The sequence below is a fragment of the Taeniopygia guttata genome, chromosome 6 (genome assembly GCF_048771995.1).
Source record: "Taeniopygia guttata chromosome 6, bTaeGut7.mat, whole genome shotgun sequence".
NCBI lineage: Eukaryota > Metazoa > Chordata > Aves > Passeriformes > Estrildidae > Taeniopygia > Taeniopygia guttata.
The window spans coordinates 3,851,723-3,869,300 of NC_133031.1; the positions used below are offsets into that span (position 1 = coordinate 3,851,723).

Consider the following 17,578-nt stretch of genomic DNA (forward strand, 5'->3'; position numbering starts at 1 on the left):
ATATCCAACTGTGATGGAGAAAAACTCTCTAACAGGTTAAAGTTAGAAAGTATGTGTTTGTTCTACACTGGGCAGCATGCAGGATAGCTCCCAAATCCACACCGCAGCTTCCAGGTGATTACAGAGCCCTTTTATCCATACAAGTATTGAATACCCAAAATACAAATACATATTCATAATTTTGGTACAACCCATTCCCTGCTTCGTATGCTGATCACTCCAAAAGCTGTTAAGCATGCGTAGTTTGTCCCTTGAAATAGGTCAGTGGTCCCTTTCATGGGGAGGGGTCCCAAATGAGGAAGTAAATGAAGTCTTCCTCGTTCTGACCTTTCTACCTTTTCAATGCAAGTATGACAAATGAACTCTTGGTAGAACTCCCATTCCTTGTCTTCAATTGGTTTCAGAACAGAGGAGGCCCACAATTGTCTTATGTTCCTAAAAGCTATTTGTCAGTTTGTGTATTCTTCATTATAAACCCAGCTAACTAAACATTGTGCTGACAAGCAATCAATTATTAGTTAACTACTAACTCCTAACTTCATCAAGGCCTACTCATTTATTATTATTATTTTAATTAACTCTAGTCAGGCTTATTTCTAACTAAAATCTTAGCTCCTCTAAAATATCTAAATTCCTTAAAGTTTATGTTTCAATGCCCTGGCATGGCAGCATCAAAGACATTATTGGGGCTGCAGCAGGACGTGGAGCATCCATCCCTGTGCAGGAAACCCTCGTGCCCTGCTGGGTTTTTGTGGCAGGATTCACCCCTGGGCACTCAGGGTGAGGTGGCACTGCACATCTGGGGGGCAGGGGAGTGTCTGAGGAGGGGCAGCTGCCACCAGAACCTCTCTGTCATCCTCCAAAGCAGGGCAGAGCTGCTCCGTGCTCACTGCCTGCTGCAGCTCGGGTATAGGCTCTCTGAGGGAGGACTTCTAAAAATAAAGGCTGCCTGAGCTGGAATTGCACATCAGGAGAAAAAAAAAAAAAATTAAAGTAGGCCGTGTGTATTCTTCAGTGTGTGTTTGGCTTGGTCTGTTTTTAGGTGTTTTTTCTTTAATATCTACAGTGCCTATAATGGGTTTATTCTGCAGTTATTGGGCACATTGGAAACTTTGTTTTTAGGTGGTTTTTTATATCTATAGTGCCTTATTCTGCAGTTATTGAGCACATTGGAAACCTGTCAAAGAGGCTGATGGCAGTGACCCTCTCCATCTGGGAAGTGTGGGGATTAAACCCCATGTGTGTGAGCATGAAAGGAGACTGAAATCCGATCTGTGTTAGATAAAGGGCTACTCTGCGTGTTGGTGTTGTCAGCTGAGGCTGCCTGCCTTGGGTGCAGAGCTGAAACTCTTATTTGACAGATATCAGGGTAAAACAGAAGGAAAACAAACCGGATGCAATTTGCTGGAAGAGCAAAGTATGCAGCTTCTTGTCTTCAGGCTTGTTTCCCCCTCCAGGGCTGCTCATCCTTTGGCCAGACCAGGGTGGCAGCTCTTAAAAAGCCACCCTGCAGAGGAGCTGAGTCCTGCTCTGTCACAGCATCACCTTTCAGTGCCTGGAGACGTGGCAGAAGCATTTCCTGCAGCAATCCTTGCTCTGCCCCACCTCCAGCTGCAGCAGCACAGCTGTCCATGGGACCACAGACACGCTCCCCCCGCCCCTTCTCCCCAAAAAAAGGGTAGGGGAGTTATTTTTAGCAGTCTCAGTGGTGTGATCCTCAGTTCACCATGTGGGCCACAGACTTGCTGGCACATCCTGCTCTTCCAGCAAGGGCAGGAGAGCAGCTCAGGGGCTGGGAGAGTGGTTGAGCCCTCTGAATGCTGGTGATTCTGTGGTTTGAGTCCTAAGCTTAGGTTTCCTGTGCAGTCCCAGGAGGGATTTCAGAGCACCTGCACATGAAACTGGCACCAGATTGTGCTGATTTAGCTGAGCTGGTTGGAAAAAAAAGGTTATTTCTGACGTGTAAGGCGGCGCTGCTTTTGCGTGCTGACACTTTCAAGTCTGCCTGACGTGGTTGTTTGTAATTCCTTAAACCTGGACATGCTTCTCTTGCTGCCACTGCAGCCTGGGCTGGTTTGGCAGGGTCCTTCGGCACCAGGGCACTTGGTCACAGACTTTATCTGATGCTTTTTTAGCTCTTTTGTGTCATTCCAATACCCAAAATAGAGAATGGGACCACAGACACATCGGATCAGCTGAACATGCACAAAGATCAGCCGTGTGCACAAAGTGGGTTTTTATTTTCTGGATAATAAAGGTGATGGTATTTGAACACAGGACGTACTTGGAACAGAACAAATAAATGCTCTGAAGTTTGTTTATCCCAACAATAAACACAGATACCTCTCAGTTTTTCCCACTCTTTGGTTCTCTCCAGGGGTTACTTTCAGAGGGAGAAATCTTTCCAAAGCTGCTTTTTGCCATGAGCCTAAGGGGGGTGGGGGTAGGGGAAGTTCATTGCCAAAAAATGAGACCAAACTGAGCAATTCTGAAACTTCTCTATTTGTGTCTTGTGGGACATGTGTTTAATGAGCTGCTGGTTTCTGTGTTGTAGGAAGCTGGGATGTGCTATAAGATCTCATTCTTCAGAAGGTCCAGTTAGGGTATTTTTACCAGCCTTGAATTTTCAGATCTTGAACCTCAATGGTTTTGATGGTTGGTTTTGGGAAACAGTGACAATGTTATGTGTCACCTCTCCCATTGAATAAAATCTCTTTTTTTTTTTTTTTTTTTTTTAAGTTTTTCACTCAGGTGTTGTTTTTTGTAAGGTTTTTTTTTTTTGGAAAAATGTGTTTGGGAAAGCTCTCCCCTCCTTTCCCATTACCAAACCTTCTGGGCACACTTGAGAGACAGAAATGTGCAAAGGTGACCACAGGCTGATCTGGACTTTACAGCCTTCTTTTTGATGTGAAATCTGCCACTCAAACTATGGCTTTTATAGAGCTGAAAACCCTTGAAAAGTCTGCTGCAGGTTTGCGAGCAGTCTTTACATTTAATTGCTTGCTTTGGGATTTATTTTTATTTTAGTGCTGCAATCGAGTAGGCAGACCAAAGCCGTCACTGGACAATGTTTTTAAATGTATTCTCATATCTTAGGCAGTGCCTCTGGACTGGATGGGGTTTTGTGGATTTCTAGAGGATTTTTTAATAGTTTCTGGCCACTCCCATCATTGAGACCATTCTTTACAAAGATTATCTTTACCTCCCACGGACATGTCTGTGAACTCTTCAGTTATTTTTGCGGTCCACATCTGGATTAGAGCAGGGAGAAAAAAACTACTAATTTTAAACCTAGCGAGGTTTTGGCTCCACTGAGTCAAACCTAAATTTTGCATGGAGCCTGCTGTCAGCTTTCCACACTCAGCTTCGTAATTTCCAGGAATGTTGGTGTGCTCTTGGATTAAAGAAGCCTTAGGAATAACTCACCCTCAGACACCTTTTGTAGAAATCAAAAGTGATTTCCTGAGCCATCAGGTGAGACGTTACAGATGGTTTTGGATTTCCCTGTGCTGCCTTGGAAGCCCGAGTTTACTCCTGATTGCCTTGTTGTTCCTTAGAGTTTTAATTCCCTCCTCTACCCACCTTGTCAGAGATGCTCACCTTTATTGACTCGGCTGATAAAGCACCTCCTGTTGTAGCAATGGACTCTGCTACCACAAATTATTTAAAGTTTAAGGAACCTGCTGCCTTACTGAAACAGATTAAAGCTATTTCTTCACTTGATTTATTCCACAGAACAGGGGACATGCGGATTAGGCTTTCCAGAGTCAGTCCTGATGCACCAGGAGCCTCCAATTCTATTCCCAAAGTCATCCTCTAAAAATACAGCTCTGCCAAGATGTGGCTGAGTGGTGAGACTCTGCAAAGGCACAGAGGGTGGGTGTGCACCTCTCCATAAAGAGGGATTTACTGCCCCCTTCCCACTGGATTTATACTTTAGGGAGAGCGGGCTGGATGCCTATGGAAATTCAGGTAAATAAATTTTATTCAGTGAACTATGTGCAGGCAGCAAGTGGTTTCAGTGTCTCACAGGCTGTTGAGTGACTGCAGAACAACAAGGTGCTGGCTGGGCTTGTAAAACACCAAAAGAAATAGATTTGCTTTGTGTTTTCATGTCCATTTCTCTCTGGCACAGCAGGAGATGTGTTTAGGATCACTGATGAGAAACCTTTCCATATATTCTGATTTAAGCCGTGCTGCTTGCAATACCAGCGTTCACTTTTTCTGATGGGAATTATGCTCAAAACCAACTTAAAAGCGGGGAAAAAATACTAACTTTGAAATGATCACTTGGTTTCAAGTGGCTGAACTACAGCTAGGATTTGTGCCCAGCTCCATGGAAAAGATGCATCATTTTCCCTAAGAGAGAATTTAGCAAAAGCTTAGTTTTCTACGTGGAAGAAAACGCCGCATAATTCTTACTGAAACGAGGAAATTTGCCTCAAAATTGGGGTTTATGTGCAGACTGTCATAGAATTGTTTGGGAGGGACCTTAAAGCTCATTTTCATTCCATGGGCAGGGACATCTTCCTCTATCCCAGGTTTCTCCAAGCCCTGCCCAGCCTGGTTTTGGACACGTTGTAAGAATTAAATACTGACAAATTTCTTCTTGTTCCCCTTTTTACAAGATACTGGCCCTTTGCAGACATTTTGTAAAGCATCAGATAGTAAATGACACCTTTAGATGTCAGTGTAAGTCTGTTTGGCTTGTGCTGGTGCTGCAGGATCCTGGCCCTGTTAGCATCTGCACACTTAGAAGGAGGTGAATTATTATATTATTATTAAAATATTTTTCTATATTTTAAAATATTTTATATATTTTAAAATAGTTTTTATTTTCTATATTTTCAAATATTTTTCTTTATTTTTTATTTTCTATATTTTTAATATTTTAAAACTATTTTTATATGTTTATATATTTTATTATATATATTTAATATTATATTTTATATTTATTTTATATCTTGTTATTATATATAATTATGAAAATATAGATAATAAAATAATATAGTGTATTATGTATATTTTATTATATAATATATTAATATTATATAATTATATAATATACATTATATATCATGTATATATTATAGATACATATATGTTATTATGTATTACGTAATTATAGAAGATATACATTATATATAATATATATATTATTATATACACATATATGTTATTATATATTATATAATTATAGAATATATAATTTATCTTATTTAATTATTATATATTGCATAATATAATAATTGTATAAATTTTATTAGTATATTTCTATAATTATTACATAAAAACATATTTATTTATAATATATAAAACTAATAAATGACATATATGTGGTGCATCAGAATACTTCCAGGAAGGCATCCCAGCCTCAATTTTTGTGCTACTTAAAATCCTGGGAGGGGTCGTGGTTGTGGCAGGCTTTTTAAACTTCATTCTTCCAAGTTTTTGCCCCTTGGTTCAGAACTCTGTGTGATTTCCCAGCTCTGCCCTGCCTGCTGCTGACAGTCACGACGCTGTGTTTGCTGCTTCAGGCACTGAAACACCAGCAGGTGTTTGGAAAATAAATATCACACATCAGTTCTTTTTTTTTTTTTTTCATAAACCCATGGGAGGTGGTAGAATGCCTCAGTAATCCCACAGGGGAGGGGTCTGACAGTTCCTTGGGAGCAGTTTGGGAAAAAGTTTGGCTTTCATGTCTTGAAAGTGCTAAAAAAACGGAGGGAGATTAGAATCCTAAGTGGGATTTTCAGGTGGTTTGCTGGCCTGAACTGGGGTTTACATCAATACTGATTTTTACTGTTTGGCTTTGTATTGTTTAATCCTCCATCAGTCTTCTGCCAGTGGAAGTGTGCTGCTGATCCGTGTGTGTTTATAGGCGATGAGAGACATCCTTATTTGGTGTATTTTAAATTAGAATTTGTTATTTTCTGTTTCTTTTCTGTCATGTTTCCTTCAGCCACAAATCTTTTCATTTTTGTGTGTGTGTGTTATCCCTTGTATTTTACTGTAGTGTCAAATGTCAGGGTACTCAGTACTAATCACAGTTTGTGGGGTTTAAGGTTCAATTTTAAGTGAGTACCTGTGGGGGTTTTTTTATTATCCTAATGGGATTTGCAAGGCAGATAAGTCTGGACGGTGTTTTATGACAGTATTTCTGCTCTGTTTTTTGTTTTTTCTTTCCCTTTGTCGCATTTAGCTGTTAGAGTCAATAGTCACCATCAATAAAGGCATCAGCAATTTTCCAAGAAACAGTTCCTTGCAGCAGGAGGAGGGCAGAGTTTGGCTTTGGAATACAGCATTTGGTATGATGCACTAATAGCAAGGATTTTTTATTCCATCTGGTATCTTTTTTCAGCCTCTGGTAGGTTGCAGCTGATCTGTCAATAACTTTCGAGGAATCATATTTTTATTTTCCCCCCTCCACTGTGTCATAATTTTGAGTGTTAGGGTTTGTTAGCCGTGGCTTCCCTTCTTACAAGCTAAAAAAAAAAAATGGAGTGAGGGTTTTTAAGTTGTGCACTTGATTGTGGGTCTAATTTGTGAAAGTTTGGCAAAATTGTGGCAGAGGAGGGGCCAGCTGCAATCAGGTACAGCTTGTTTAATTTATCTGTGCTTCCAGAACATGTGCTCTGCATGCTTGGCTGCGTGTCTAAATCCTTTGGAAATTCGTGACAGGAGAGACGGGACTCCAAATGAAAGAATGTGTGCTAAAACAAAAGAAATAAACCAGACAAGACCCCCAGAACATGTGATCCACTCGAAGCCACATGGAAGTGATTGTGGGAGGAGCATTACAAATGTACATAGCTTTAATTTAATTTAATTTAATTATTTTGGCTATCTCTGTTAGTGTTTATGTCTTAGGTAGATCTGAAAAGCGAGCGAAGAAGCTGCTTGAAAAACAAGCAAAAATGCCAATTACTAATGGAAATGTAGTCATTTAACAACATTTAGCTGTCAGAACTCTGAAGTGTGGCTGTGTTTTGCACAACAGAGCAGCCTGAGCTTGGGGGGAAGTTTATCTTCCCTTTATCAGTCAGTGCTGATCACGCAGATGAAGGTTTGGTGATGACTCCTGAATAACCTGACCCTTCAGACTTGCTGGCTTGCTCTCCCAATATTCCTTTTTTCCCATCATTACACAACTGCAGCATGGGAGAGTGTTGCTTTTATGTTTGTCTTTTTCTTGAGGGCAACCTGACCAAGAGGTGAGATGCCAAAGGATGGGAGAAAAAAAAAAAAGGTAACACACAGTGGGCTTTTTATATGTCCAAAATACCTAGTGCAAAGGAAGAAATCTGCTCGTGGGAGAGATCATTGCATAACCCAGAACGGGAAATTAAATATTATACAGAGAAAAAAGTTCTGGCACTTCCCCTTTGGTGTGTTTTTGATCACCCAAAGAAGTCCTGACAGGAGGGAGAAATGAGGTGGTTTATCTTTGCTCCTGGGTCAGCCTCCCTCTGTCACCAAGGTACATATTTGGGCAGAAAATAAGGAAAGAAAAAGAAGAACATGGGTTCAGTTATTTCTGTGGCTCATCACGTGTGTGACAGGCAAATTTTGCAAAATGTTACAAAGAATTAACAGAATGGCGTGTTAAATTTCATAGCTGAGAGCCACACAGGGCATCATTAAAGTGTGAAATGTGAGCACAAACCACAGAACTTTCTAGCCAGCTCTAGAATAAATCTGTTATTAAGTTTTTTTTTGCTAGAACAGTGGATTTGTGATTTTTTTTGGTTTTTTTTCCTCCCCATCATCATGAGATGATCTGGAAATCATTGAAGTTTCATACACTAAAACATCACAGGTACCAGTTGACACCAATTCCCAACTCTCTCAAGGGAGAACACAAGAGACGAAACCAAATCTTGGAATTCTTCAAAATTAAGTCTCTTGTGCATTCACCTTGCAGAATGAATAAAGAAACGAGCGTGTTTTTTATCAGTTTCTCATCAAACCTCTCTATAAATGTATTTGCATTCCCTCAGCCCCGCACTGGGGCCGACCTGAGCAGGCAGCAAAAGGGGGGAGAGAGATGAAATTTTCCTTCTGAGAGCATATGGTTTTATTTAGAGTGTGTTTCACAACCGGGACGTGCAGAGACAGGGTTTACTTGTGCTCCACACTCCCACTCACCCACTCTGCAAGGAAAACTGCACTCAGGATTTTAATAAAAACAGGAAAAGTGCACGGATGGAGGTGGAGCTTTATTCTATCAAAGTGAGGATAAGCATGGCTTCACTAAACCAAAGATAATTAACTTTTATGCTAATTTTTATTTTTAATAAAATAGCTTTTAACTTTTTTTGATTTTTAATTTTAATTTGCATTAACTTTTATGTTTTTACACTTCCTGAGCATGCTGCTTTGCAAGGTAGCAGGTGATTTCTGGGTGTAGAATAATGCTGTGTTTTCATCAGAAAATTCAGTGGTGATGGCACAGGAATGCTTGGAGAGGAAGAGTGACAGAAACTAGTCCAAACACAGATATTGCAGTGTGTGCATGGACAGAAAAGTCTGTCCTTGGATAAAGTTATTGCTGTCTTGTTTTTGCTACCACGTGGTGTTTAACTCCAAAATGCTGATAAACTGCAGCCTCTGAGTCTGATCACATCCAAGTGCTGCATCTCTTGGTACTCCTAAAACATATTATTATAAAATTGACGGTTTAAAAGCTGTTTGTTCATGTTCCCCTTTCAGCCTCCTTTAGCATTTGTGCATGTGACAGAACTGATGTAAAAAGGGAAGTACAAGTATTTCAAATATAGTTGTTGGTCTTAAACCTGTGACTTTTATATGGTGATAATTTCAGCGTTGGGTTGTGGTGGAGACACAGGATTTGTCCTGTACCTGTGTCCTTCCCAGAGTATTCCACTTTATAAATCCAGCTATTCTCAGATTTATTCCATGCAAGTGCAAAAGTGAATTTTCTCAGCTACGACCGTCTCACACTCGCCTAGTTTTCCTGCAAATTTCTTTTTTTTTTTTTTTATTTCCACTGAGTGCAGGAAAACCAGAGTCTTACCCTGGTCTACAGCTGGTGTGCAGTGGGGTGGTGATCTGCATCTCTCTAAAGCCGAGGAAATTCCCCACGGAAGCCACAGGAGCTCCAGCCACGTTCCAGCCAGGGAATTTTTGCCACCTCCTGTGCAATGTGGACTCTGTTTCTCCATGAAGACAAAACCTTTGTTCTGCTGAGTCACACTCCAGAGCAGCAGACAGCTACAGAGGAGTGACACGCTCTGGTTCTGCTTCCACTTTTCACTTTGTACTTCTCCCCTCTACTCGCTTCTGCCTTGTTTTGGTGCTGCACTGGGGTTTTTTCGGTCTGTTTTGGCTTTTTCTGGGTTGTGTGTGGGTATTTTCTGAGCTGTGCTGTGGTGGCTCTGTGGTTGCAGGGTCACACTGGCTGTGACACTGGCAGCTTCTGCCTCCTGCACCTATGGCTGCCTTGGGAAAGAGGGAAGTGGAAGACGAGGCTCAGCTCTTACAGCATCTCCCAAAGGGATGAGAAATAACAAAATGCTCTTTTTGAGGTGCCTCCTGCCCTTGTTTGATTGCTCTGAAGTGCAGCTGATACTGGGACAGATGTGAGGGGTGCACCATCAGGGTAATAATGGGATGTGATCCATGGAAAAGGCTGTGTGACAAGGACAATATGAGGAAATACCTATTTAAATCCTGGTTAATATTGCCAAAAATTGATGGGGCTGTTGCAGTTAGAGCAGGTGAGAAAAGAGTGTGAGTGTGGGAAAAGGGTTGGGGCAAGAAAGGGGAAAAGGAAGGGCCTAGAGCCTTAATGTGAAATTCCTGTGGTGCTGTGGTCACTTCAATCCTTCTCCCTCCCCTGGAGGCTGAACCCCTGGAAGCAGCAGGGAGGAAAACCCCATGGTGAAATAAACCCAAAGAAACCCCCAGATTAAGGTTTGTGCTCAGATGCTTTAATCCAGCGTCTGCATGAAGTGGAGCAGATTGCAAATTATTCCCAGAGGAGATTTTAATGGGGTCTTGAGGGCTTTATCAATTTCTTTTTGAAACTTCTGGCACCTCAGCTTCTTTTGTTACAGTGGCTGCTTGCAGCTTTATAATGTTATATGTTTAGCTCTAGGAAAATCTATACTTGGAGAGGGTTTTTTCCCCCTATCAATGTTATTAATGGGGTTTAATTAGAATTATTGCTCACAATACAGATGGGCTAAGCTGATTGAAGCTCTCCGAATCAAAAGACAAATGCTAGGTTGGACTGCAATAAAAAAGCAAGGTTTTGTTCCTGTGGGAAGGTATTTTGAGCCTCTTTTTTATTTCTTTGTCACTTAGAGCACACCCTTCACCAGAAGAGTGCACTGCAAGGTTTACCTGCAGTTTTGGGTATTTGTTTTACTCAAATTAATTTTAAATTGAGTGCCTTCAATTGTTTGAGATGAAATTGGTAGGAGACAACTATGAATTCCTGGGTTTGGGTAATAATCTTGTGAGAAATTTGGTAAATAAAAAAACCCCAAAAAACTCTCCAATAAAATTTAGGAACTATCCATGCAAATTTAAAAAAAAAATAAATTCCCACATAAAGAAGAAGAGGAAATAGAATATGGAATCCCTGGATTCAGGAACAGAAGGAAGAAGTGAGAAGCAGTCAGCAGAAAAAAAGGCTGGTTATTAAAATTGATGGAAAACTTGAGCATCTGAAAAAACCCAGAAGGATTTGCCAGTATATGCTGGATATTTTCATGATCATGCAGCAATGCCTTCTCAGAACCCTGATGAAGTGGGGGTAAAAAGAATCCTGGAAAAGTGTATTAAAAAAAAAAAAAAAAAAATCTAAATTTACTTTTAAAACTGTGCTGTCACAGTTTGATCACCAGCAAAGAAAGGGGACCCTGGGTCTGGCAGTTTGTGCAGCTCATCCTGCTCCCAGTTAATTGCCAAATTTCCATTGACCCTTTTATCATAACTAGATTTTGCCTCAGTTGTGTCCTTCTACCATGATGAGGTTTGAAGGGTGCAATTGCCTCTTTATCCTAGAAAGCCAAAAAAAAAAAAAAGGAAATTACTTTTTCAGAGCTGCTGAGAATAGTAAGGGGATAAATAAATCCAACTGAAGGTGTGGAGAAGAGAAAAATGTTGATATTTCCTCCCCCACCAGGAAAGCAAGAAGCTAAATTAAAGTTCAGAGGCTGTCCCCTCCAAAACCTGAATGTCACCTGTGTCACAACTCTGCCTCCACAGGCAGGATTTCAGTCAGCTGGAAAGAAAAAGAAGAAAGGAAAGGAAAAAGTGGTGGATGCCCATGTAGTAAAAAGGTTTTAGCAGAGAGGAAGATGATGCATGTATCAGCTTTGCAGAAGAGAAGGATAATTACTGTTAACCATTTTTTCCCCCCTTTTATTCCCCACCCCCCCCCCAACTGTTACTTGATTAACATAATGAAGTTACAGTGGGAGCAATTGCTCTCAATTAGTCCTTGGTTTGCCAATTACAGCAATAATTTCTGTTTTCTCAGTGCAGGATCTGCTGAACTAATAGAGGGGATGACTCCTCTCAGCAGCACTGCCAAGCTTATACCCTGAAATGATCAAAGGCACAGCGACACAGTTATTTAAGATACCTTCACGTCTGAGAAGATTTAGCACTTCTATTTCTTGGCACAGTTCTAAATCTTCCCTAAAAAGACACTTCAGAGTAAATAAATAAAAAAAAAAAAAGCTAATTTAGTAGGCCTGACAAAGCTGGTACAAAAGATGACACAGCTGTGAACGGATTTGAAAAATCCCTTTAAAAACAAAATGTGCACAGCGTAATTTAGAATATTTACTAGGATGAGCCAGTCCCTTCTGTATTTCTTGGTGTGGAAACTCCTAATATGTCAGATTTTTTTTTTTTTTTGGTTTTCTACATTGATAGGGCAAGAACTCCCCACGCATTTCTTAATCTCAGCCTTAGTGAGATTAAGTGAGTTGTTAACTTAATCTTAGTGAGGTGTTCATCACTGGGTTGTTACAGCACCCTCCTTTCCAGGGTTATATTGATATTGGCAAAATCACAGCTGGTTTGGGGTGGAAGGGATCTTAAAGACCATCCAGGAGTGGGATTCTTTGTCCTGGCTGATGTTTGCCTTCACAGCACAGCGTTGTCACAACCTTACAGGATTTAATCAGAATTTTGAAGCCCCTCATTGAGTGGGTTAGCACTCTCTACAGAGGAAAGGTTTCTTGTTCTTCCACAAACAACTGCTTTTCCAGCATGAGCCTGGAATTGGAGACCTTTTCAGCCTAATGGGCCCAAAGTGAAAATCTCAGAACCTGAGGAACTGAGATTTTTTCTTTTTTTTTTTTTTTTGCTATTACAATAGCTACTGTTCAGTGAAATGCCTGTGCCAAGATACTGCCAGGAGCACTTATCTGTCCTCAACAGCAAACAAAAAGTGGAGGCGGAAGAGTGAAATAAAAAAAAATATATATATTGTTCAGTCAAGATAGATTAATAGTGGTGCACACAAGCCACACTTCCTTGTGGGTTATATCAGTTCTTTGTATTTTTGTATCATCTAAAAATGTCTTTCCTTGCCTTTTTTTTTCTTTTCTTTTCTTTCTTTCTTTTTTTTTTTCCGTTTGGAGAAACTGGATTGAGTGTTCCCTTTCTGTGGGAACAGTTGGTAGCAAAAGTGCTTCATTTTGCTATGTAAAAATGTTCATTTCAGGGCAGTGCAAATAGTGTGCTTTGACTGAGTTTTAGCACTTTTAGGATTTTTTTCAAAGGTGGTGGTGGTGTTTTAGGCTGGGGAGAGCAGGGATCTCTAAGGAAGCATTTAGTACCTTTTATTTAGGTAATAAAAGAAGGGATGTGGACCTCTGGAAACAGGAGCCCTGGGAATGGAAGAAAATTAGGGAGAATAAATTCAGCTTTGTATAAAATCAGTGTTTTTAATGCAGAAGGCTGCAAAGCATGGACACAGGATGAGGTTCTTGCTGGAGGAGTTAATTTGGATGTGTGCTGACCTCCCAGATGGACACAGATTCCACACACAATTCTGCATTTTCTCAGGTGTTTTCTGGCAGTGTAGGAAGTAAAGCAGTGCTGCAGGTGTGGTTGTGTGTAAAATGGCCAGCCCTAAATTTTAGCATGCTTTTGCAAATGCATGCTAATTAATTGTTCATTACCCACCCTGGTTTTTGTGCTCCAAAACCTCTCAGTGCAGTTTATAGTGTGTATCTCATCTTTACAGATGATCCTTTGTGAGATGTGCATTCCTTGCAGGGCACCTAAAACATCTCCTAAAAGCTAATTAATGACTTGTAAATCTTTCACACTGAATAAAAGACAAAACTGCCTGGTAGGAATTTTTTTTTTTTGTGGGGCCAGTCCTTAATTTCCCTTTAAATACTCTGAATATTTTACTAGATTAATTGTAGCGGCCTGGAAACCTGCTGAGTTGTCATCAATAAAGTTCTTTTTTTTTAAAAAAATCAGGAATCCTGGTAATTCAGACACTTCTAATTAGGCCTCATATCTCTGGTTCTATTTTTGGGAGGCATTTGGCTAGCTGAAAGTGAGTGTGCATAATTGCCATGCCAGCTCAGCCCTGGCACTGGGTTTGATGTCAGCAGTTTCACTCTCTGAGGCTGAGTCGTGAGTCACCGATTGTTTTAGGATTAGAAATCTTGTGCAGGGTTTGGAGAGGTTCAGGCTGTGATTTGTGACTTCCTCCAAGTGTTTTTAGAAGGATGACAAGAAGCTTGTGCATTCCTGCACGGGGATTGAGCATTCTGGGAGCTGTGCAAAAAACATTTTCTTTTTTTTCTTTTTTTTTTTTTTTTGTCCCTCCTATTTTATTTGGTTGTTGTTTTGTGGGATTTTTGTTTTGTTTTTGGCTTTTTTTAGGGTTTTTTTGAGTTTTTTAAATTAATTTTTTTGTTTTGTTCTTTGGGCTTTTTTTTTCCCCCTGTTTCTTCAGGACTCTTACTACCTAAGAACCCCAAAACATCTTCTTCAATGTTTCCTCTAATTTTAATTAGCATTTTGTTATTTTTCATAATGTGGGGGGAATAGCAAGGGCAAATCCTGTCTGCTCTTTGCTAAATTTTATTCTTCCAATCCCAATATATGGAGCATGCTAGAAGTGATAATTTTTTAAATTTCCTGTTTTGATTTGGGAACTAATGCTACTTTTTTTTTTTTTTTTTTTTCCAGCTGAGATTACTTTATTTGGTTTTGTTATTTTGAGTTTTTCAGTTCAGATAGGTAATAAATTATCTATTGCTTATCCCTAGCAGATATTTGAAATGGAGGCCTGCCTTAAACCCCCCACCATGAGGATAAATAGTGCTAAGGACTTTTTCTGGCTGCACAGGAACGATGAGCAGGTAGAATCCAGCTCAATATTTTGAAGTTGAGCTCCACCTGTGGCTTTGGTTTCACTGAGGCTTTGTTTTCATCCTTTTATTCAAGCTGGTAAGGCACAGCTGAAGGCTAAACCAGATGTGATTATAGCAAACTTCAACTTTAGGTAATTCTACAGGAAATTTTGGAGTGAATCCAGTGGGGCTGGGTGAACCATCCAGCAATCAGGATGGAGCTGAACAGCAGAAAGATCAGCATCAGATTTATTCATGCAGCCTTTAAATACAGGCCTGTTTGGGCAAGTAATGAGAACTTTGAGGTGCCTCATTGTTCCCTCCATCATGTGTGCACAACTTGATATTAGCTTGAAAGCAGTAGCAATGTTATCTGGGAGTGCAGGCCTGAAACTTAATTTTCAGTTCTATTCATATTTATAATAAAAATTTTATTTATAATAATAATAAATTATATTATCACAATATAGTATGGTTATTTATAATAACTAGTATAATTATTATCAACAAAATTACTATTAATTAACATTATAATTAATTCTTATTACTATTATTGATGAATATTTATTATATTTAATTGGAATTATTAGAATAATAAAATTATTATTTATCAATAATAATAGCGATTATTATTATTATTGTTATTATTATTATTATTATTATTATTAATAATAATAATCTAACCAATCTTTTTGAGTGGCCTGATAGTGAAGAACCACTTGGCCACCTCCACTCTGGCAAATCCACAAAGAATTCAAAGTGATGGGAAACAAGCTGGGACCAGTTCAATCACCAGTTGCATGCAAAGAACTGCTTGGCAAAGCTGGTGGCGTTCTGGGTAGAATCCCCTTCCTACTGCTCAGGGTTTTTGGGGGTTTTGGAGTCTTGTCCACAGTCAGTTTGAGAGCTGTGTCTTAAATTCCTCCCCTGGAAATTAAAAGGAGTTTTTTGAGCTGGCACTGTGGTTGTCTCAAAGGTTGGACTCTGTTTTGGAGGCCTTTCCAACCTAACTGATTTTGTGTTTCCCAGCGTTCAAATTGATGTTGTTGGTTGATATGAAAACATGAAATAGTTGAGGATGTTTTGCTGCTGATAGCCCTCATGTAAATGTACCATTTATAAATCAGGCCAGAGTGACTCTTTTCACTAATTTAAGCCAAATGCAAGTTTTTATAGAGAATTAAAAATCGGGTTTAGTCCCTCTGCAGCTCTCCTGGATCTGTAGGAGAGGTGCATCACTGGGTGTTTCTCAGAATGGTTTTATAAAATTCATCAGTGATTTTACTTTCCTTGGAGGGTTTAAAACCTTTAATTTGGAAGCTGGTAACTACATTAGAGTATGTATAAATGAGCTGTCCTTGTAACCTCTGTAACCACCAGGAAGATGGGGCTGTGGGGTTTTTCCTTAAAAAATCCCAGACAGGTGAAGTCTGTGGGACAGAGGGACAAGATGAGCCCTGGCCCAGGGGCTTGCTCACTGTACCACAGCCTGATGGTGGAATCTCCCTCCAGGGCCTTTCCCAAAATCCTCCAATTTGACTGCAAAAAAAAAAAAAAAAAGAAAAAAAAAAAAAAAAAGAAAAAAAAAAAGAAAAAAAATTATATACATAGAGATATATAATATATATAAAAAATAAAATATATATTATATATAAATATATATGAAAATATAAAAATATAAAAATTCAAATATATAAAATATATTAATATATGTAAATATAGATAAAATATAAAAATGTATAAAATATATAAAATATATAAATTTAAAAAATATATAAAAACTATATATTATTTTTTTTTTCCCCAATCAGGCTTCCAGGAAGCTTGGGGCAGCACAATCCCTGGCTGGGCTGAGTCCCAGGTTTTGGAGGGTCCAAATAACCCAAATTCTCTCTCACTTTCACAGTTCCATGCTCCCCCACAGAGCTCTCTGGAGGAAACGTGGTTGGGGTGATGCTGCCATTCCTCCTTCCTTCCCTCACTTGACAAGGTGGATTTATTTAATGGGATTGGGGTGGTTAAACAGCTGCCTTTGCACTTCTGTGTTTTCAGGAGCTTTTTTTCAAAACTGGGATTTCTTATTCAACATGAGCACAGCTCACAGCCTTAAATCTACTGCAGGGGCCCTGGAAGTTTGTTAAATGCATCACAACTTCGCCGCAGAGCGATCGGGCCGGTTCAGTTTTTCTGGCTGAAGTGAGAGAAAACAGAAAGACAGAATCTGAAGGGCGGTAGGGTTTTTATTTTCATTTTCTCTTTCTGAGGAGCGTGCTTTGGGGGGGTGATTTGCATCATTTTTTCTGCATTTTAGTTTCTCTTGGTTCCGGCGGGCGACGTTTGCGGCTCGCGGGAATCCCGGGCTGAGCGAGCAGGGGGTGGGAATTGTCTGGGTACCGCGTGAGGCCGGAATCTGTCGTGCAGAACAAGACCTGGAACGTCAGAAACTCCAGCTTGGGATTGTTATTCCAGTCCACTAGGCTCTTGCTCTGAAGGCTCGGCAGTAATGAACTCATAATGTGTGGTTTTGCTTTATTAAAAATGTATGTGACTTTTTGAACTTTTAAATAACACGCACGCACGCTAGACAAGCCTTTGCTGTGCTATCACAGTGTTATTTATTGTTTGTCTGGCTGTGAATATTCTCTTTATGTGTGTTTCGTTCTTTCATGTTCCTTTTAAAGGAGCTCCCACTCAGAAGTTCACCAAGCACAGACATCAGTGGTTTAAAAGAATGGCTGGCTGTCCCTGCCCTGCTGTCTTCCAGAAAAACTGAGAGGAATTATACATGCAGCTCCTGTGGAATGAAAATTGGGCACTTGATATTTAATAAACAGAGATTTGCTTATCATATAAAAAGTAGGAGACTGCTCAGTGTTTTCATTTATACTCCTAAGTTGCCTGAGGTTTGGAATTAGTTGGGTTTTTTTTAATACAGTTTTTATCTAGGCTGTGAAATGTCCTATTAAAATGTTCATTAGTGTTTCTTTTCTGGAGCCTCATTGGATAAACACGAGCAAATGTTTAGTTTTGTCTGTTTTTACAAGTGACTTTGATCATTTCACCATTCCTGCAGTTTTCCACTGAGCTAACTTTGTATCAGTCAAATTTCTTTCTAATTACAGAATTCTTCTCAAGGAAACACACGAGACCTTCTTTTGTCTGTTGATTTTGTGGAAAATTGGAGAGAGAATAGGGCACTCAGGGGAAAGAAAAAG

At 39.7% G+C, this 17,578-nt stretch overlaps 1 protein-coding gene across 3 annotated transcripts in view; it reads left to right on the top strand.

The window, feature by feature from the left end:
• RNLS (renalase, FAD dependent amine oxidase) overlaps window positions 1–17,578 on the top strand; it is a 61,730-nt gene that overhangs the window by 7,149 nt on the left and 37,003 nt on the right. The gene's annotated exons all lie outside the window — the stretch shown is intronic.